This window comes from Strix aluco, chromosome 13, assembly GCF_031877795.1.
Source record: "Strix aluco isolate bStrAlu1 chromosome 13, bStrAlu1.hap1, whole genome shotgun sequence".
Taxonomy (NCBI): domain Eukaryota; kingdom Metazoa; phylum Chordata; class Aves; order Strigiformes; family Strigidae; genus Strix; species Strix aluco.
In genome coordinates, this window is record NC_133943.1 from 16,024,525 (window position 1) to 16,048,078 (window position 23,554).

Below are 23,554 nucleotides of genomic sequence, written 5' to 3' on the forward strand. Positions count from 1 at the left end.
ATAATTCTTTTCTATCTCTGTCTAGAGGTAGAAAGATGCTAGAAGGAACAAAAAATAGAATATAGGCCATACTGGTTTGGATCGATGGCCATAAGTGGATACCTGGGGACAGTAAGAGAGGCAATCATAACTGAAATGCCACTTATTCTTTCCCAGGCTTTCAGCCCTTTTGGTCCTGGGACTGCCTGAGCTGAATGTGGTCTCGGCTGCTTGGGAAACCTCAGTGGTGCTCTCTTCTGTGGATTCTTCTTGCCTTTGCTTACATCCTTGTAAACCTGTGGCCTCCCCAGCATCCCCCAGAAAATGTGCATTTGCTGTGTAAAGAATCACCTTTTTTTAAGGAGGAGGGAAGAACAAAAAAAAAAAAAAAAAACCAAAAAAAAAAAGTGCTTTGAACCAGACTACTGCTAGTTCTATTTGATGTCCCCTGGTTCTTATATGGAAAGAGTCAGGAAGGTTGGGATAACATACCTTGCAGCTTTCTCTGTGGTGTCCTTTCCTCTGAGTGGTATGATTTTGTCGAAGGGGAATACGTTAAGTGACTGCAGCTGTTTGCTGTATCGCAGTTTCCAGCGGGGTGGGAGGAGGAGGCGCTGCCCTGCGGCCTGGGGAGGGGAAGGGGATCGCAGCTGTAGCGCTCCTTCTCTTTAGATCTGAGCAAAGCACACGGGGATTTTGACCATTTAATGTAAATCACAGTATCCTTGTTGTTGTGGTCGACAGTTGATAGGAATGCATACCTGTTCGAGATGAGGTAAATGACAGAGAGATTCTTACCCAGACTTTCAAACACACGTGCCTCAGTTTAGCTGCTCTTTGTATGTAGAGGGGTGTGCGTGTGTGTATCCTTCTAAAAAAAAATTTATATTTATGCACGCTTATGTCTCTGAATGAGACACATACTCTCCTGGAGTGTATTTATCCCTTTTAAAGAGACAGTATACTGGTTATCTCAGTATGCATGTAAATAATAACTCTTATCCAAAGACAGCATTTTCAATTGCAGTTACTATTGATTTTTCATAAAATACTGTTGGAATAGTTCATTATTGGGATGTTAAGTTTTGCTTATATCCAGACCAAATGTACTTCTAGTGGTGCCTGGTGATGGTGCTGCGAATGGTTGCAGAGTTTCCTTCATCCCACAAAAAAAATGTTTCCTCAGTGTTTGAAGCTGCTTTGGGTGCCTCTACACAACTGGCTGGTGCAATGTAAAGAAGGAAAGACCAGGACTTTATTTGCAGGGTGTGTTATGATTTAAGCCTGCAGATCCATTTTAGGGGTTGACCAGCCGTGCCTGTGTGCCAGCCGCTGCTCCTGGCAGCACTAAATGGCTGACAGAGACAGGTCTTCTCCCTCCCCTGCTGATGTCCCTTTCCCTTTCTGGTAGCCCTAGTTCCTTTCCTCCTTAGATGAGCTGTGTTTGGCCTAATAGGATTATCCACCTCTTCTGTTCCCTCTCCCCCTCCCTGACATTTGCAGCTTCACCTAAGTAACTGTCTATTGCTGTTTGAATCTGCTTACCATGATGCACATCTTTGAAGCTTTGCAGTAGTTCTCAGTTAATGATATTCCATCATTTTTACTGTTTTATTCTTTTCTCCATTTCATTTTGTCCTTTGTAATTGCAAAACTCTCACTGTAAAGTAATGGTAAATACAGTCTTATATTTATTTTTATGCTTCCAAGTGAAGCTCCTGATTCATTTACTCAGGTTCTTATCTACTTGGCTGTTTGCTTAATATCATTTCAAGGAACCCCTTGGACTTGGGTGAGTTAGACTGCTAGTTGTGGTGTTCGTGTGTACATGTATATACACTAACACTTTGCACCTTTTAGTAATTGCTCAGGTTTATGCTGTAGTCTGTATTCTACAGCGACACTGATTAATGTTTTGCTTAGTTGAGCTACTTAAAAAAAATAACCCCAAACTAAGTATGAGGAGATAGGGGTTTTCTCATTGGTTCTACAGATTGAGGCTTTACTGAGTCACAGGCTGTGGTGGGCACAGCCCACAATGTGTCTCGCTGGTCTCCTGCACAACACCAGAGTGCCTTTTGGGAATCTTGCTCAGACACTTTGCTTTCTCCTTCCAACTCCTTTTTCTTCCTCTTGAGAAACTAAAAAATTCTTCACAATTGGCCTGATCTTCACTCTCCAAATTATTGATAAATGTTTTCTGTTTACCTGACACACTTTGTCAGTCCTTTGTTTTATTTGCAAACAAGAAGTATTATTTGTAGTTGTTAAATACACACTATGCCTACCTGTTGTTGAAAAATTTAATAAAGTTTCCTTTCAGATTTGTCTTTTTAAATTCACAGGAAAATATTTGGTTTAGTAATTTCTCCTCTAGAGTTTTTTTGGGTCTCTTTCAGGTTCATCCCCTTGCAGTTTTAGGAACTCCTGATACCCTGGAGCTGAACAGAATCTTTGAAGTTTGTTGTCCAGGGGTTTGTAATCCATCTAAAGCACTGTTTTGTAACTGACATGGATAAAACACCCAGCAGTGGTGGTGAATGATTTATTTTTTTTTCACTGAGCATAATGTTGCTTTATTAGTGTGAGCTCTCCCGATTCGTATGCTAGAAGGGGCTTCTTCCTGCAGGGATGGTACTACAGCTGTTGCTTGTTAAAGCACCAACTTTTAGTGTTACTCCACTGTAGCATTTTTAATTTATTTGTGGAATCATGGTCTCCTTCATGTTTTGGATGACCATATTGCTTCACTTCAGTTTCTGCATTCTTTCTCCCTGATCTTCTGGATACATATTTCAGTAGATATGTCACAAAGGCCGGTATATTTTTCATTTTTACTGCTTTTCTTTTTATTTGGATTAAGGTTGCTGTGTGTCTGAAGATGTGAACAAAGTTACTTCTCTGGTGGGTCGTGTTTTGTATTCTGCTATGATTCAGCTGCGATTTTCATTCTCTGCCTCTTGCAAGCAGTGCTATTAGATTTTTGTGATGAATCTTTCTGTTACCATCAAGGCCTGCATTCCTGTTCTTCTTGGCTTTGGTCAGGATTTCCCTTGAAAATTTAAACTGTTGTCTTCAACTATTACTAATATTCATTAGAAAAAAGGATTAATTGTTTAAGCTAGAAATTTGGAAAGTTGTAGATTATGAAGGGGTACAGAACTTACATACTTGAGAAATCAATAATTTCTTTTTTATAATTTCTTTTTTTGTTCTACAGCTGTAATATATTGAAAAACTTATGTTTATAATTTCATGGCTGTTAAAAGCTTTATTATTATTATTATTCATTAGCCAAAATTCAGTTAATTTCCATTTACTAATATATCACTCTCTTATCTTTTACTGGCTAATAGAAAGAAGAAATCATATTTTTTGTTTCTAGTTTGGCCTAAAGCTCATAAACCTAATTTCCATTATATGTATTGATGTCAGGATGAGGAAGAGCATATCTTGAAAGTTTTACTCTCGTTTGTCAAGGGTATTAAGTTTTGATCTGTATCACTTTCAGTAACTGGCATCTATATAAATATCAAATGTATATAAATTCTAGATATTCCCTGAGTCGTTGGAATGCTTGGTATTTTATAAAGCTAAGTTGCTTGAGGATGATAATACTATACGTTGAATCTAAAGTCTGCACTGCACATTCAAAGTGAGTTGACATAAAAGAACTAGATTTCTTCATTTTTTTAAATGCTGTGTACCAGTTTTACTTACAAGGAGACTCTGCAAGCATCTGTCTGTCTTTATTGAAACATGGGCTATATTAGAGTGCAATTATTCAAGCTGCCCCAAAAAAAAGGGGGTGTAGGGAGGAAAAGTAAAGGACTCAATAGCCAAAACTAAAATCTTTAACTTGAATTTGTCCTGGCCTTTGGGTGAAGTTTCATGATATCTTTTCCTCAGAATGCTTGCTTTATGCAGTGTTTTGATCAGATGCAGTATTTTGATCAGAACAAATTAGTCTTACGAAGCCAAGTATGGTGTTGCTTGCAAGATCGCTGGTTTGGGGTTTTTATTGTTGCTGCTGGGTTGAAGTCAATGAAACAAAGAGTTCAGGAGAGGGGTCATCTTATAACGTAAATGGTTGTGTGTTGTCTTACACTAGAGTTCCACCGTCAGCTGTCACCGTCTATGAGGACGTTCCTGCGTGCTCGTTCCTGCCCCGTGTGCTCCCCCAGCCCCATACGCTGTCATTACATACTTACATGGCAATACACTGAGCCAGACTAAAGAACTGATGGAGACTAAAACCGTGGCAGTAGGAGACAAAAGAAACAGGAATATTCTGGTAAAGTGCCCAGTCAGGTTCATTGAGTAACCACATCTGCTCCTGTCCTGGCTCAAAGGAGGGGAGGTGTTGCAAAACTAGAAAGCCAGTTGCTGAGGTACGGAGCGACTTGCCTCTGGTAGCAACGTTGCCTCTTTCAGCCTGCACACCAAGATGATGTCTGCTACTGACGAGGTCACACAGCTCCAGTGTTGAGTAGAGACCCGAACTGGAATCTCTGTGTCCTGTCACCTTCTGTATTGCGATAGATACCTGTATCAAACAGATGTGGCACAGCCAGTAAATCCTTACTTGTTCGTTATTTACTGCATACCTTAATTTATAAAAATGTTTATCATTCTCAGCTCACAGCTGAAGGCACCCAGAGCTGTCCTATAGCACACAAAGTGCTATAAGTGCTATGAAAATTGGGCACGTGGTGTTGCTGGACACTTCTTCAATCTTTCCATGCCAAGATCCCAGCCAATCCACTGGGAATAGTGGCCTCGTGGGTGCAGTGAGCATTGAGTGGTTAGTGCTGCGTGGCACTGGGCACTGCAGCGATGAGTCAGGGAGGCTGCCTGGCCTGGGGCCAGCAGTTCCAAAAATGAGCAGGAAAATGTTGTAGTGATGCTCCATGGGCAAGCACCTTGCACTAAATGATATGATGACTGAAAAAAAACTTTAAAAATATTAATACTAGACTACAAGATAAGATTTGTACCAACCAGGACCAAATACAAATTGTCTGTGTTATGTAGATATTGCAGTTCCCTGAGTTTTATGTGCTTGCAGCTGTGATATTCCATTTCTATCATTACTGTGTGTAATCTATAACCTTCATCTAAGAAACACGACTCATTAATTAATCATTAACAAGGGCAAGACATGCAACAGCATGAAGTGTGCCAAATCCTCTCTCAAAGTTTTTAAGTGTCTGACTGCTTGTAGATACCATCTCAATAGTACTGGCAGATTACTCTATAAGGACCGGATCTTGAAGTGTATAGTAAATTTATGGATTTTTATATCAATTGCTCCGGCGGCACTCAAAGTAATTTACAACCTTTCTTTACATTTAATTAACCCTCTTTGTACTCTTACTAGGTGCAGTTACTGTGGTTACTAGCACTGTTGGTATTAGCTGAAATTTAAATAGCAACATCGGCCGTGGCAGAAGTGTGGTATTTGTACCAATAGGCACCCACGGAATCTTTTAAATCTTTACATGTGCCTCATTTTGACTAACATTGAGAAGGATTCTGGACATGTGCAAACCCCTCTGTAGTGGGGTGCCCTGTGGTGGGGCCGCTGTGGGTCCGGTTGGAACTGGCCGGAGCCAGCTGGAACCAGCTGTGCCCAGCCCGGGGCAGCCCCGGCCGCGCCTCACAGAGGCCCTGCACCCCCCTGCCACTGCCTGGGCACGGACACCCTGCACAATTAACAAAAAGGTAACTGGTGAACTTACCCTTTTTTACTTTATTTTCAATACGAACTTCATTCTCATTTATCTTTTTCACTGATTAACTGACTGTTTGATCACAATTTCATTGTAAACTTGCAGTGTGGCTGTGAAGCAAATAGATGCTTTTCCAGGTACTAGGAAGGTATTCCCATGTTCCTCCTGCTACTTAGAAAATAATCACCTCTCATCATTAGATGCTGATAAACTAGAAGGAAGACAGAGTCTCTCAGACTCCAGAAATACATTGTGTCAGTGACAGGCTGCTACATGGGACGTGCCTTCTCTTTTGAGAAGTGGAGTACGCTATTTTTATGCTGGTTGGGTAGTGTCTGCTGAAATTATTTTTGAAGAATCTGATATTATTTGGTATTGTAAGAGTAGTTTCAAAGGAACAACTCCATCCTGTCTATTTTTGCTTTCTGTCTTGCTTGGTTTCACTTATTTGTAAATGCTGGTAGATGTATACAAATATTTCTCACCTGTCTTTTTACAGAAAGGCACATCAAGGTAAAGAATTGTTTGTTAGAATTTAGAGAGACATCTCAGCTTGTTGGATTGCATTTTTAGCCAGTCTTGGTAACGAGTAGCTTACTGAAAAACCCTGTAATGAAACATGAAACTTGTTTTTATTTTTGTTGCTTAATTTACTACATGGATTTAGGATGGCTTTTGGGAGATCTTTTATGCAGTTATTGCTAGACTGCTTCATCTTTCTTTGGACCTCTCACATGTAAAATAGGCCAAAGGAGAAACTGAAAACAGTAATTGTAGCGCTACTGCATTTTTTTTTACAGTGTCAGAGGAGAAAGAAAATCAAATGCTTTAAAATTTCCTATGAGTTTGAAAAACTTTGTACTTAATTTAGTCTTCTTTTAAAGTCATTTTTGTATCATCTTTTGTCTCGTCCATACAAATTGCTACATGAGAAGACATGATACCAGCAGCCCAATGAGTGAGAGTCCAGCAGGAGCTGGTGGGCATGGTGGGGCTCTCAGCGGTGGCTGCGTGGCCGGTGCCGCGTGGGAAGGGCTGGTGGGCTTGTGCTAATCAGCTGGGTCTGGATGGGCTGGTGCTAATCAGCTGGGGCTGAGCGGTCTGCCAGGCACCTCCTGGCGAGGGCTGGGCTCAGCAGGACCCCTCCGATCCCGCCTGGGCAGGCGGGGCAGCATGCTGTGCGGCGGCTGAGCCCTGAGCAGGAGGGCTGGGTGCTCCAACTGGTTGGGCTTTCAAAGTCAAACTACTTCTCAACTTTAGCTGGGAGTGGTCACATGTGTCTTTCTGTTAATTGACAGCTCCCCATAATCAGTTTTAAAGCCTCTGTAAGATGGTCTTTCTTGAGGATTAAAAGATGATCCTTCATATCCAGTTGTCAGTTTTTGCATGAGTCTGACTTGAGGCAGATTTTAGCTCTCACAAATTACTTATTGTTCTTTTTCTTGGTAGATTATCAGAGTTTGTACCTCAGTGTAACCTGATGCTGCTCTTATGAATGTTTCTGTTCCAAATTCAGCAGTTCCTGAAATAGTGATATACAAACAGGGAAGGTATGAAAGAATTAGCAATTATAAGCAAATACTGTAAATGGCACAGAATTACCGAAGCGGGAGGTATGTAATAGAAGTGCAATTTGCATTGAGGCATAGGCTGATAGGATTGCACAAAAGAGAGTAAGCATAATAGTGAAAATAAGGAGATTATGAAAGTAAAGACTGCATTCCAACCCCTAATTAGTGAGGTTATCTGTATTTCAGCTTTTGCATTTGTGAATTAAAACCACTGTTTTTTCTTCACATTCATGTTCTTAGAAGATCTTATGCCATGATTCTGGCCTTAAAGATTTTACATGATACTAATGTACAATGTGTATCGAATTCTTTGTCTTATTTAAATAATTGATGCTTTATGGAAAGCTGTTGGCCTGAAATACAATTATGCCTATTCATTTCCAGGGAGATAGACCTCAGCAGTTAAATAGTGCTAGTACATCAAGCTTCTTTTTTAACCAAAAATAAGTACCATTAATTTAAATTCAGTGAAAGCAATAGATAAAGCTGGCAGTGTTAAATACTCAGTGTTAAAAGAAAATTGCTTAAAAGTTACATGTGTAACAGTGAAAAGCATTAGCTTGTCTTTATAGGGTTTTAGATGTATTTGTGAAATATTTGGCTCTAGTGTTGATGGCCTGCTTGTCTGTTCCCACCTCCAGCCTGTGGTGATTTTGTATTTTTTGAGTGGGTGGGTATCAACTGTTCAAATTTCTTTGGCAGCATGACCAATCACTTCTTCACCATTATTTCTTATTGTTCAATTTCATAATGCTTGGTGAAACCTATGTTTTTTCCAAGTTATCTTACATGTAGTTGTGGCTTTACCTGGATCATTTCATTGACCAGCTGAAAAATAAATCAATTGCTGAGGCTGTGGGCATGTTAGGTAATTTCTCTTTTCCAAAAATCTTTTTAAGGATAATGAAAATACTGAGGGAAATGTGGGAATCAACACGTAGTATAAAGTATTGCATGCTGAGAAAGAGAAGAACAAATTGACAGAGGAAGCAACAAGTGGTCTGTGAAATGGTGACATCTAAGAGTACTTTAATTTAAACTTTCCACAGTAAAGATACCTAGAAGAAAAAATGTCTTGTTCTAAAAGTTTTGAGGAATACTGTCCAAGATTATCATGTCTTTTCTTTGGGAATTGAGTAGAGAGGACATGGTCCATTCCTATCTACTAGTTTCAGCAGTGTAAAAATTAAGTAACTAAACAATCTCATTGCTTGGGTGTCTACATTCAGGACAGGGAGGAGGGAAAAATGATAGGCATATGGAAAGGTGCCTCTAGATTATTTTTGACATCCAAGAGTAGGTAGATTTTGTTGCCCTTTTGGTAATTAAAAACAGAGAGATAAGTACCAAAATACTTTTGAAGTCTTTGCTTATTACTAGTATTTTACAGTTCATTCTTTCTTCCTGACAGATCCTTCTTGCTTTTCATTGCCCAACGGATTAAGAATTCTCTCTCACCTGATGAGCTAAAGACACGACCCGTAACAACTGCAAAATAGAGCACTGAGACTTCCCCTTTCAGTGAGTAGTCACAACTTCAGTTTTGTATGTTGTTTTGCTCTGAGATGTGTTTATACTGTAGACCAAAGTGCTTCCATCTATGCTTGAAAAATGCCTAGAAAGATCTCTGCAGGAAAGTGTTTTTGTAGAGGAAAGCAATTTGTCTCAGCACTTTCCTTTACAGAATCTACTTCAGTCTTTTCCAGCCCAACTGAATTACTTCAGAATGCTTCACTAAAACAAATATGCCTTTTTCCTACCTACCTGGATTTTCAGTTGCTGGAGTTGCCCATCCTGACAAATTCAGGATCAAATGAGGATGTTTGTTTATTGCTCCTGGCATCAAAAGAAATTTTTCTTCACTCAAGTGGGCCTTTTATTGAGGTTCTTAACGCAACAAAAACTATTTAGTCTATATGAATGGCTGCATATCATAAAGTTGTAAATCTGCATGTGCTATAATATATGCTGTGCAAAGAAAAGATAAACAAAGAGAAAAACATTTCAAATTACCTGTTCTTTTGTGGTGTCTCTAACTGCTGGACAGAATGCTCACAAGACACCCTATAATTCAATTAATGTTTTACATATGCTCTGGGAATTAATGTAATTATATACAGTAACACACTTATCCCAGTGTGTCCAGCAGAGGAAGCAGGCTATCTTGCTTAGAAGTAGCTCAAGAGTAAAGCAAATAGTAACCTTCAGTTGATAGATTCCCTTAAAAATTTAAAACTTTTTTTTTTTTTTAATTTTGAGCTTTTTATTCTCTTGGGGATTTTAACTTTACTGAATACAGTTTTTTGTGATACACCTGAAAATTCTTACTCAAGCCATTTAATTTAGTGGCTTGAGTATTAATTCAGTATTTCTTAAGAAACTACTTCTAGATTTTGCCTTTTGTAAAATTAATGTTTTAATTGGAGTTGGTTTAATGTAACATCTTAAACTGTATCACATGTCTTTCAAAACATGGTAAAATTGTGGTTTTTAGGTATGGTGAGCACCAAATTCTGAGTGAGTTCTTTCACTCACACTGAAAAAGCAACACATTCTTCTGCATTGCTTGCAATGGTTCATTTGGTTGTCATTATGTATTTTCTACTGAAAGGTTATTTTCTGACTCCATGACTCTATGTTTCTTAAGGTTTTAGACCATTAAGATCTGTGCTCCCTACTTATAAAGTAAATTATTCTAAGTGCCTGAATCTTTGAATTTCCAAAGTTTATGTAGTATAAGAAAATTAAAATGAGAAAAACAGAAATGCTTCAGTATAAGTAATTCTTTATATTGGGAAAGAAAATCTGGTGGGATTGTGGAGTTATTTTTTTTTTTTTTTTTTTTTACAGGTCTGAGTTTCATGATAGTTTTCTGACAATTCTGTATAATTAGAAAAATGTAACAGGGGATTCCTGAAAATTTTTTTTACTGTTATAAATGTATCTATATACTCTATGTAAAAGTTCATATATTTGTTTTGAGGGATCTTCATAGCCCATCTTCAAATAGTTAAAGAACATACTAGATTCCTGGAGAACAAACATTAAGTGATAAAAGGCATTGGTCCAGAAGCTCTCACTTCTGCTCTGTATCTCAACTGCAGTTTGTCAGGAAAAGGTTGCAGAAGTTGGTCCTCAGTGAAAATTTCAAAACACCTGATAGCTCAGTCTCAGAATCCCCTGCTGTAGTCTTGGTTTGTTTGGTTTTGCTGCCTGTTTTTATAAGGGAACCTGAATAGAGCCGAGTGATCTCCCAAGGTCCGACAGCAGTTCAGGAGCAAAGCTGAATATGAAATCACATTCATAATTCCCTGCGGTAATTGAGGTTGAAATGTGTCCATTTAAACCTTTCAAAATGGTGGCTACATTGCTCTGGAAAATACTGATGCCAGGAAGGATTTTCAGATACCGAGGAAAAGAATTCCTTCCTACTGCTCCCCATCATATGGTTGTGGGAGTTTGCTATGGGTTTGATTTGAGTCGAGACACATGCTAGGACAAGAGAGCTGAATGCTGTGATGTTTGTGAGAAGCAGAGCCTTCTTCCTTCATTAGCAGTGAAGTAGTTGCTTAAGAGGATTTCCACCAGTTCCTCCAGCTTAGGGAGGAGCCCTCACAGACCCCCAGGACATGGGAAGAACACAGCTACCACAAGAAGATTGCACACGCTATATTACTTCAGCTGATTTGAGGTTTTGTTTTGGGGGCTTTGGGGTTTTGTGAGATGTTCTGTCTTTACATGCCACAATGAAATTTCCTTGGCTGCGCGTTTGGGGTTGGGAATTTGTCCTGGGCTCTGTCCCAGCTGTTGGTGACACCTCTTGTCTTCAGCCCATCGTAGGGTCTGCTGTTGACTTTGCAGTGTTGAACCAGTACTGTTCTTTATTTCCCTCGTTAAATTTGTGTTCCTGTGGATTTGCTGGTGTGATGAAGTAGTGCTGGTAAGTTCTCAGTTACCTCTCTTTTGTGTTGTTTGCCCAGACTCTGAGCACTGCCTGTTTCTGCCTTTTAATTTTTTTGTCCTTTATACAACTGACAAACACTCGCCATCAATTCCCAAACAAAAATATTGAGACTAATTTCCCTACATCGCGTCCTTCTCCAACATTTTCTGTGTTATTCAGAGGCCGTTGCTGTGACATCAGTGTTTCAGCATATTTGTTAGGTTTGCTTTTTGTTTTGGGGTTTTATTTGGGTTTTTTTTTTTTTCAACAAAGGCTGCTATCACCCCGTCATGGTGGATCAAAGCCTTTAGAAAGTAACTACTGTAAAGAAGAAAGTTTAACAAAACCCTTCTGGTCTTATCCTCAAGGGAGGATGCACTTCCTTAGCTCTGTGCATCTTGGCTGTAAATTCCCTTCTTCTGTGGGAGAGGGAAGAAAACCGCCTCTCAATCACTGCCATCTTCGGTGCTCTCCTTAGTTCTGGGTCTGGAGGATGCAAAATTTTTTGCACTTTTAGGGCTGCCACTCTGTATAAAAGAATATGTTCTGTATGCTTTGAAAACCTTCTGTAAACTCACATTGGTATGAATAATCAAAACTGCTTGAGAAAATTGAGAAAATGTAGCCCTCTTCTTATTATCAGGCTTACATGTTTGATTTGTTACTTTCCAATGATTTTTAAAGGGAACAAAAGTATACAAAATTATGTGAAATGTTCATCGACCTTCTAAGTGACAGTATCCATCACCAACATTAATGCTCTGTGTTTGAGCCTATAGATCAAAGACTTGTTTGCGTGGTTTCTGCCAAATTCCAGGGCTACTTCTGCCAGTCGCATGTACCTTTGTATCCTGTAATATGTTTTGGCCAGCTCCTGAGAGGTACCTTCAGTGAGAGTTAACAGTCATTTCTAGTGTGCTTTCACTTACTGCTTTTCATAATTCTTTAATTTTCCTTTCCCCTTTCCAGTGTAGTTCTGTGCTCACAGTCTGCACACCTCACCCACCCCTGCCAAAAAACCCAAACCAAAACCAACCACCGAAAACCGATTCTCCCGCAAAACCCCAAACTCCACTTCCATTGAATGGATTCCCTTCCATGAGATTGCATAAATGTACTTCTTTGTATGTTTTAAAGATACAAAATAGTGTTTTGCTGAAATACAGTCAATAGATGTGAGGAAAATGTCTATATTCTCTAAATATGTAGCCTCGTAAACAATTTTATTTTTAAGTATGCTCTTATCCTTCCCTAAAGCAAGTTATTTCCTTTCCATTGATTTTTTTTTTGTATACTTGTGTTTTTGAATAGTTGTGGTTTTTATTTCCTAAGCAGCAAACTCACAATCAGAACTTGATAAATAAAATATTTGCACTCAGAAATGGAACCACAAAAGCAATGTAACTTCTGCTATTGATTTTTCTCCTGCATAACTATTTTGGCAGCAATGGCAGAATACCATCCTGTGTAAGCATAAAACTTACTTAGAGTAAATTGTTCTAAATTATGAACTAACCAATAAATCAGTATTGCTACAATGTTGTTCTCCCATTCCTCACCCCTCCCCTTAAATCTGTATCCCTAATAAGAAACAATGCATGTTTTTGATTTTTTTTTTTTAAATTAATACAGTAAAATGGACACTTCCTGGAATTATCAGCAATAATTCAGCATGATGAAAGAGCAAGGATACATATTCAATTAAAATGGATCGTTGTAATATGAATGATGTTTAGAGAAGCGGAATTAAGATGTTACCCATGCTTTTGTAAATTATACCGTATCACCAATCACTTGTTCTACTAAAACATATTTCAAGGGAGAAGAGATACTATTTCTTTACATTTCTGTCTTTGTTATGGAGTTTAGTAGAATACTAGTGTGGTTTGACCTATTTAGTTTTAGGAGTGACTTTAAATTTATCAGGACATATGCCCACACATTGGCCTTAGAACTGCAAAAATACGTGTTGGGAGAGAAATTATTTTAGCAGCATTTCTTAAGACCCAAGATTTGATTTGAGGAAATAAACGAAACACTGTCATTTCTCAAGTCCTGCATGAATAGATGAGAAATTGAATCTTATTTTGGATAAATTCAGCCTCTGTCAGATGTGTGGAAGATGGGAATAATTCAAGCAGAACAGTAAGTCTAGGATGATTTACAAAAAAAAAAAAAAAAAGATTACTGTATCTTAAAATATTTTTGGTGGACTCTAGATATGAGTATTCAGACTGAGAGTCTGTAATGAGAAAAACTGTATAAAATACAAAATTATCACTAAATATCAAGAATGTACTAACAAAGATAAGTAGATGTTTGAAATCCTGCATTTTTGACTGATTACTATGTAGCATACAAAGTTGAGTGTTGATAAATAGATGCTGATAGTATTCAGTTTTTTATAAGGATTCTCTTGGAGTTAGGTACAGGTTTTACTAACAGTAATCTGCATTCTGTGCCATGAAGTTGTGTAATTCATATATTTTTCATATACTTCAGTGGGATATGAGCTTTTGTATAAAAAAGGCTCTGTGGAGAAAAAAACAACCAAAACACATTTGAGCTTTGACCTTTGATTTTTCTAACTAAGGGCAGGTTTTAATATAGGTCATAATTTTTAGAAAGAAAACTAATCTTTTTCCTTCTGTGGGAATATGGGACTGTAAGTGAAAGGGTGGGGGGAAAATGTAGATATTGCGACTGACCTAGAATGCAAGCTTGAGGGAATTATTAGTATACTACTTACAGTGAGGCTGAAATGGGCAGATCTTGACTAGAAACTCTGAAATGGCATTCTGTGGCTGTGTGCTTGGAGAGCCCAAGGAAAAGAGTTGCAGCTCATCACAGATGATGCTCTCTGAAATACTTCTGTGTATCCTGCTACAAGCACTGAATAAGGGTATCTGACATCAAGGAAAATGTACAATCCTAGCTGTGGTGCTCTTAGCAATCTGTCTTTTATTTACAGTTTTATCCATTCTTTACTGGTAATTCTAGATTTTTGTGGAACCAATTCTGAAGTCTTACTGGAAACTTGCTGTGACTTCAGAAGAAATTCTGTGTGCTTGAGAATGATGTAGCCCTTCATGTCTGAGGAATCCTGAGCTGAAATATTTCAGAGCTACCTCGTTAAAAGGAAAATGTTTGCAGTCAGCATCCTTCTTGGAAGGAACCCTCTGTTTGTAATTACTTTGTGACTGGAGTTTGAGGTAGTGTGGCTGTGTAGGTGTCTGATAAATGTTTTTGGTGGAATAGAGCACACATGTGAGGAATGAGTAGATAAAGCTGCATTTCAGTTCCATTCATTCCAGTCCAGGCTGGTTCCTTCGCCCTCATGAACAGCTTATTTTTGTGTATTTAAAGAAAAAGAAAAAAAATATTTAAGAGAAGGCAATCTTGTGTAAATAGACATTTTCTTCCAGGTTTTTCCTTTGCTTTTCATTGTACTGTTTGTGTTTATAGAAGTAGCAGGTATAAACTGGTTCATTAGGCTTTGAATGCCTGTTATAAAATACACCCCAGTTCTGAATCAGTCTGAAATCAAATCACAAGTTAACTTTTAGTCAGCAAGCTTCAAAAATCAGATTTTGTAGAAAGAAAACAGAAGCAGTAGATAGAGCTAAACTGCCATCACAGTGAGAAATCAAAATGTTCAGTGCTTACAGACGTTTTGGTATCAGGAAGAGCTACCACCATCAGTACTCCATCTGACAGCTATATATATTTGCCACTGAAGCTGGGACATGAATCAGTTACAATAAGCCTGAAAACAGGCTCAGATGTCATCCTGGAGATGGCTGCTATTGACTGCAGGAAAGGAGATATTAGAGTGAGCAAGATACCTTACAAGAATAAATCAGTTTTGAGTAATAGGGAGTCCTCCAAGGGTGCTAATAATGCAGTAGAAAAACATGTCAGTAGGGCATTGGAGAGTGACAAGATTATGCTGCACTGTAGCAGTGTCGCAATTCCAGTAGGCATATGAGGCAAGATGATTCATAGCACAAATGATTTTTGTTCTACACTTTTATTCTTCTTTTCAATTTGAAGTTGTACGCAGGGAAGGTTGTGGTTTGCTAGTTATCTTCAAGCTATTATTTATTCTCGGTTTCACTGTGCCTTATACAAGTTTGTAATTTACATAAACATTACTGGTAATGTTAGTATGTTTACAGTGACCTGAAGTGGAAAAAACAGTATGAATACCATTGTCTTACATGATCTACTACAGAAAACCAAAATATACCTTTCAAAGTATGGGTTTCAGCAGAATAATTTAAAATTATATTTTTTGGTATAATAAACTCAATATAAATGGATTATTTTTTTTTAACCTAGCATCTGCTCACCTGTTTTACTGGCAGATGGGTATAACCACGCCTTTTTGAGCATGTATAGCAGAAGCAGCGTTACTTGATACAAGTCTTTACTGACCTAGCTTTTTATACCCCCTGGCAATCTGGGCCGTGCTTGTACAACACGAGGTTAATTACGGTACTGTGAGCATGCACATTAAAACAACCTGCCTACTGGTAGATTTTTTTTTGGTTTACAAGATTGCATCTTTCTTCTTATTTTTTAATATTGGCTTTGTCATAACTGTAATGTGGCACATTTCACGGACAGTAGAAGTTTCCCTCACTTTAGCAGAAATCTGGCTTATTATGCAGATATCTGCTTTTGACAATGAGCATCTGCAGCTACTCAAGGCATAGAGATGGTGGTGTATGTGTCTAGGCATCTTCATTTGTTATGCTGTGTTGTCCTAGAATAAATATGCAGAATATAGTGCCGAAGAAAAATTACAATGCAAAAAAAGAAACACATTGGTGTTTTGTTACATGATAGCTAGCTGTGCTGCTGGTTATAACGCAAGTAGTTAAATCCAAGTGGAAGGAATTTTCCTTTTAAAAAAAATATTCTAAATATTTGCTTTATCTCATTTTTTTAATTCGATCTCCTTAGCAACAGAAACATCTGTTTCTTTTCTCTTAGTCATTACATTCAAAGAAAGTAGCTGCTTCAAAAATAATGAAAGCAATTTCTATGAATTGGGTAGCTATTAATTGTTGCCAAGATGTTTTAGTATGATAATAAGACATGCGACAATTGGCTTTTTTCTTTAATTGAAATATAACTGTCTAGTTAACCTGTGCTGGTTAGGTGAGCTATAATCTACCAGCTCTTGTAGTGCATTTATTGTGTGATTTTCTGTGTGACAGAGACAAGAGTGAGCTTGACTTATTTCTCCTTTACTTAGGAGATACTTAGTATCAATGTGTGGATGGTTGTTGCACCTAATGTTTTATTAATTTGCAACTTCAAAGCAAGTCAGGGAAGAGTTTGCCTTGAAGACAGAAGACTGACTATGCATGGCCTTACAAATACATATTTTTGTACATCAGTCTACAATATGAAACAGCGTAATTAATTCAAGATATGGACTTTGTTTTATAGCGATGCTCTTTCTCAAATTACTATATATTTTGCTGTAGATTTTGATAACCCAATTTAAAGCTGTTATTTGGTTTCAAAAGGGCTTACTGATCCGTAATCTTCATCTGTATGGCCAAGAGTGTATTCCTAAATCGCAACAAATTGGCACATGTAAGTGAGATTTAGAAAGAAATGAGCTAGGACTGCAGGATCAGGATATAAACTGCTCTCTCTAACCCAAGAGAAACAGACTTACCTTTGCAGTGTTGAGAGGGAAGGACGTTTGCTACTACCCTATCCTTGAGTGACTGTCATTTAGAGCTAATTGCACATGGATGGACCTGCATACCTTCTTGATAGTGTTAACCTACATTAGTAACAGCAGTGGGGGGAAAAAAAAAATGTTCAGATGGGCAAAACTGGGAAGGCTTAAGCTCAACTGGAGCTGAAGTAGCAAGGACTGGCAAGAGTAGCAAGGAGGGTTCTTATAGAAATGTATGCTCATTTCAGAAGGAATCTCTAGGTGTTTATGAGTCCACTGATAGATGTGGAAAAAACTTAATGATGGATACTGTAGAAAAAGATTAAGTACGCAATGCCAGTTTTGCCTTGCTCTTCCCAAGCAAAGTCTAATTCCAGACCTGTGTGTGTACCATCTTGGTTTGAGGAGGAGAGGTGCAGACAGACTGATAAAAGGCTACTTTGATGTCCTTTGTACATGATGGCCAGCCTAACCTCTGTGCTTGGAAAGATCATGATTGTAGATTTGAAATCCACTTGCAAACATGTCAAGCATGAGAAGATAATCAATAATAGTGTGGATTTCCTGCAGGGCTACTAGTGTTTTACCAATTTAATTATCTTCTACAATGAAATGAATAGTAATGTCAGTCATTTTACACAGTACCAAGTTGTTCTTTGAGTGCACTTGCACACTGAAGACACACAATAGATTTTCTGGATGCTTCTACAGAGTATATATCTTTTGGGTTTTCTTCTGGTTTGGGGTTTTTTTTGGGGGGAGGGGTTGGGGTGTGTGGGGGGGTGGCACATTCTATTATTGCTTTCAATGCTCTCTGACTATAGCATGTGTACAGCAGGAAAAAGAAAATAAAGCCTTTGACTTGACTTTTACTTCAAGGACCAGCAAACCTTTGAATTGGAGAAGAAAAAAGTAAAGGCGATTACTGTTATGCTATAATCTTGTTCTGGTTTTGGCTGGGATAGTTGGTTTGCTTCCTAGTGGCTGGTATAGTGCTGTGATTTGGATTCAGGTTGAGAATTATGTTGATAACACTGATGGTTTAGTTGTTCCTAAGCAGTGTTTATACCAAGTCAAAGACTTCTCAGGTTTTCATACTGCCCTGCCAGTGAGCATGCTAGGGGTGCATGAGAAGCTATGAGGGGACACAGCCAGGACAGCCAACCCCAACTGACCAAAGGGACATCCCAAACCATATGGCATCATTCTGAACAAAAAAACTGGGGGAAAGTTGGCCAGGGTATGGCAGTCCACTGCTTGGGGACTGACTGGGCATAGGTCAACGGGTGGTGAGCAATTGCGTTGTGCATCATTTGTTTTGTATATTCTTCTATTATTATTTTTCCTTCCTTTTCTGTCTTATTAAACTGTCTTTATCTCAACCTATGAGTTTTACCATTTTTCCAATCCTCCCCCATCCCCCTGGGATGGAGTGAGCAAATGGCTGTGTGGTGTTTAGCTGCCTGCTGGGTTAAATCACACCAGTCCTTTTTGATGCCCAACATGGGGCCCGAAAGGTTGAGATAACGACAGATCTGACTAGAGCGTGTTAAAACAAATTTGTTATAAGCATTCATTATATTAGTTTAATAGTTGCTGGTCACACTGTGGATTTATTGTTGTGCTTGTTCTCAGAGTTGTGTTATGTAACACCTTATTTGCTATATATGTTCCCTGTTGTGCTGTTTATCATCTCTGGGTGCTGGATTAAGATTATCATTTTGCTGTACTGTGTAACACTTGCTTATGATATGATAAAATTACTGGTCATGAGACTAATCTGGTATTTGTACTCAGCATTGCCATCATCTCCGTACTTCAGGAACCATCTTTAGGAAACTATTAATAATTACACCCTTTACTTTTTCTCCTCAGAGAGCCAATCTATGAGGGAGACAGGGGGGGACACTTTTCCCCACTTCTTCACCTTCCCCTACTCCTCCAGTCTAGTTACAATAGCTCTCGAGAATCTCAAATATCCTTGGGATGTTCAAACCAACATGTTCCTATTGCTATGACTCTGGAATGTGTTTCAGGTCTTGTTAAACGACTGTTTAAGAATACCACCCAGAGATCTGCCCCAAGGCTGGATAGTTATGAGTGGCAGGGTGTGTGAGATAGTGTGGGCAAGTACCTAGGACAGTAGACACCTCCACTGTTTTGCAGCTTCACCCCTGAATAAGTGCAGAATCCTGAAAAAATAGTGAAATATTTGGAAAAGGTATGCTATCACCCTGGCAGTTTCAGACACAAATCACTGCAACGTGCTGGAGTCTGGCCCATGCCTACCAAGCCCTGTTCAACACTATTAAGTACCCTCAAGGGGAAGAGAAGGTCCATGGATCTGATGACAACATGACAGGCACTGCGGCCACTCCAACCCCTGTGCCAGGCACTGCAGCTGAACCAGAGAACCAGCCTGTGCCATGTCAGTGACCCCTATACACAAGAAGAAATGGTAGATGCAAAAGTCAGCTCCTTAGTAAGGGAGGAAACTCCTACTAAAAATGGGAAGGAGAAAGACGTGGATGAGGCAGGCTACTCCAGAGCAGGGCCGTCACAAGAAGAGGAGGAGAAAGAGATAGAACTCATAAATGAGGCGGAAAGGACCTGATCTCTGTCCCTGAGCAAGCTGAGAGATATACGGAAAGATTTCAGCCCTTGCCCAGGCAAGCACGTTGTTACCTGGCTGTTCTCATGCTGGGATAGTGGGGCCAGTAGTGTGAAATTAGGAGCATAGGGAAGGCAGTCAGCAGGGATCCCTGTCTAGGGAAGGGGCCATTGACAAGACAATTGGAAGAAAGACACAAAACCTCAGCCTCTGGTGGCAACTTCTGTCAGGTGTGAAGGAAAGGTATCCCTTCAAGGAAAATGTTATATGTCACTCAAGCAAGCAGACCACCATAGAGAGAAGTATCCAATACCTGAGGGAATTAGCTGCAGTAAAGGTGATTTATGATGACCTGGACAATGAGCAGTTAACCAAAGATCCAGATGAAGTCAAGTGTACACAACCCGTGTGGCAGAAGTTTGTATGGAGTGCACCGTTGTCGTATGCATTGGCAGTAATGGACTGGAAAGATGGAGAGGGACAAACAGTGGATGAATTGGCTCACCAACTCCTGCAATACAAAGCAAGTCTCTCTTCCTCCCTGCATCCTTGGCTTAGACTATCTCAGGAGGGGGTATTTCAAGGACCCAGAAGTGTGTGGTGAGCTTTTGGTATAGCTGCCTTAGAGACAGGGGAAATTAAACAGCTGTCTACCTTGCCCAGTCTCTCAGAAGACTCTTCTATTGTGAGGTTGCTGAGGGTTGAAAAACAACGGGTGCCAATCGCTACCACAGCTGTGCACCAACAGCAATATTGCACCAACCAAGACCCCTGATTTCCATCCGTAAGCTGATTTGTCAACTGGAGAGCCGAGAAGTGATCAGCAGGACTTGCTCACTCTTTAACAGCCCCATATGGCCAGTACCGAAGTCTAATGGTGAGTGGAGACTAACAGTAGACTATCGTGGCCTGAAGGAAGTCACGCTGCTGCTGAGTGCTGCCGTGCTGGACATGCTAGAGCTTCAATACAAGCTGAAGTTGAAGGCAGCCAAGTGGTATGCCACAGCTGTTATCGCTAATGCATTTTTCTCAATCCCTTTGGCAGCAGAGTGCAGACCACAGTTTGCTTTCACTTGATGGGGTGTCCAATACAGCTGGAATCAACTGCCCTAGGGATGGAAACACAGTCCCGCCATTTGCCATGAAGTGATCCAGACTGCACTGGAACAGGGTGAAGCTCCGGAACACCTGCAGTACATGGACAACATCATTGTATGGGGCAACACAGCAGAATAACGTTTTTGAGAAAGGGAAGGAAGTAGTCCAAATCCTTCTGAAAGCCGTTTTTGCCATAAAACAAAGCAAGGTCAAGGGACCTGCAGAGGAGATCCAGTTTTTAGGAATAAAAATTCCCCTTTTCTCTACCTCCTCCCCTGCAGTGGGGCAGGGGATGGGGGTTGTGGTCAGTTCATCACATGTTGTTTCCGCTGCTCCTTCCTCCTCAGGGGGAGGACTCCTCACACTCTTGCCCTGCTCCAGCGTGGGGTCCCTCTCACAAGAGAGTCCTCCATGAACTTCTCCAACATCAGTCCTTCCCACAGGCTGCAGCCCTTCACGAACTGCTCCGTTGTGGGTCCCTGTCATGGGCTGCATTTCTCCCCGCAACAGACTCCTCCAGCGTGGGCTTCCCTTAGAGTCCCGGTCTTCTTCGGGTGCAGCCCCCTGCTCTGGGATGGGGTCCCCCACAGGCTGCAGGTGGCATCTGCTCTACCAGTGACCTCCCTGGGGGCAGGGGCACAGCCCTGCCCTCTCCCCACGGGCTGCAGGGGATCTCTGCTCTGGCACACCTCCCCGCCTCCTCCTCCTTTCTTCCACTGACCTTGGTGTTTGCAGAGGTGTCTCCCTCACAACTCCTCCTCCTCTCAGGTTCCCCTTCTTAGATATGTTATCACAGAGGCGCAGGCACCATCACTAATTGTCTCAGCCTTGGCCAGAGGCGGGTCCCACTTGGAGCTGGGGGAGCTTCAAGAAGCTTCTCACAGGAGTCACCCCTCTAGCCCCCTCCCCCGCTTCCAAAACCCCACCACACACAAACCCAACACAATACCAAAGAGTTGGGCCACTGAAGAACATAAAACAATCAGCAGGTGGATCAGGCTGCTAAGATTGAAGTGGCTCAGGTCAATCTCGACCGACAACATAAGAGTGAATTATTTATAGCTTGGTGGGCCCATGACGCCTCAGGCCATCAAGGAAACGATGCAACATCTGGATGGACTTGGAATTGAGGGGTGGACTTGACCATGGACACTATTGCACAGGTTATCCATGAATATGAAACATGTGATGCAATCAAGCCAGCCAAGCAGCTAAAGCCCCTTTGGTACCACACTCCCACAAAACCACCAAGACAAGTGCCACCTGCTTACAATGGTGAAAGCAACCACCAGATGGCTGGAAACATATCCCATGCCACCGCCCGGACCACTGTCCTGGGCATTGAAAAACAAGTCTTATGGTGATGTGGCATCCCAGAAAGAATTGAGTCAGACAACAGGACACATTTCTGAAACAACCGCATAGACACTTGGGCCAGAAAGCATGGCATTGAGGGGGTATCACAGCCCCTGTCATGCACCAGCCTCCGGGAATATCAAATGGACTGTTAAAGACTACACTGAGAGCAATGGGGGGTGGGATCTTCCAAGACCGGGATACATGTTTAACAAAACCCACCTGGTTAGTCAGTGCTAGGGGATTTGCCAATCGCGCTGGCCCTGTACTGTAGAAGGGGATAAAGCCTCTGTAGTGCACATAAAAAATATGCTGGAGAAGACAGTCTGGGTTATTCCTGCCTTGGACAAAGGCAAACCCATCTGTGGGATAGCTTGTGCTCAAGGACCTTAGGTGCACTTGGTGGGTAATACAGAAGGATGGAGAAGTCTGATGTGTACCTCAGGGGGATTTGATTTTGTGTGGGAATAGCCAGTGATTTGAATTGTATGATGTTAACTGCTATATAATACTGTATGTCATCACTACAGTGTTTGCTATATGCCATATCAATGGTATTACAGTAAGAATTACCCAGATTAATGAATTCTGATGAAACAGAGCAAAGTGCACCGATGACAGAACCAGACAAGCGCAGTGGTGACGGAACCAGAACTGGCTTCAGCATGCAACAATCCAACACCACACACCATCTTTCTTGCCCTGAAGGACTGTTACAACAGATGGACCCCGAAGTCATGGACTAAATGAATTTAACAGACATTCTAGAGAGAAGGCCCGTAGACTAAGGGAATGACATCTCTGTGTGTGTATCGAAAGACAGGAAAGGCGGTGTTGATTAACTGGGATGTATTGGAAAGTGTGGGACCTGGGCGTGACGTAGATGGTATAGAGTAAGGGGTGGATATTGTCCTGGTTTCACCTGGAATAGAATTAATTTTCTTCCTACTAGTTGATGTAGTGCTGTGTTTTGGATTTAAGATGAGAATTATGTTGATAACACACTGATGGTTTAGTTGTTCCTAAGCAGTGTTTATACCAAGTCAAGGACTTTTCAGGTTTTCATACTGCCCTGCCAGTGAGCATGCTAGGGGTGCATGAGAAGCTGTGAGGGGACACAGCCAGGACAGCCAACCCCAACTGACCAAAGGGACATCCCAAACCATATGGCATCATTCTGAACAAAAAAACTGGGAGGAGTTGGAGGGCGGGTAGTGGCCTGAGGACTGGCTGGGCGTTGGTCAGCAGGTGGTGAGCAATTGCGTTGTGCATCACTTGTTTTGTATATTCTTCTATTATTATTTTCCCTTCCTTTTCTGTCTTATTAAACTGTCTTTATCTCAACTCACGAGTTTTACCATTTTTCTAATTCTCCCCCATCCCCCTGGGATGGAGTGAGCGAATGGCTGTGTGGTGTTTAGCTGCCTGCTGGGTTAAACCACAACAAACCTTTAATCACGTTTATACTGTCCCTGATGCTTTCTTTTTCTTTGTCTCTCTCCAACCCTGAAAATAATAATTCTGCATTAGACTACTTCTGGCACATGTAGGTGGCAAAAATGG

General features: G+C 40.5%; 1 protein-coding gene across 7 annotated transcripts in view; it reads left to right on the top strand.

The window, feature by feature from the left end:
- The window catches only part of TENM2 (teneurin transmembrane protein 2), a 700,085-nt gene that overhangs the window by 56,731 nt on the left and 619,800 nt on the right, over positions 1-23,554 (top strand). For all 7 annotated transcript variants that reach the window (XM_074838105.1, XM_074838106.1, XM_074838107.1 and 4 more), the window contains exon 2: positions 8,694-8,803. The gene's annotated coding sequence lies outside the window, so the exon portion shown is untranslated. The remainder of the gene's footprint in view (positions 1-8,693; positions 8,804-23,554) is intronic.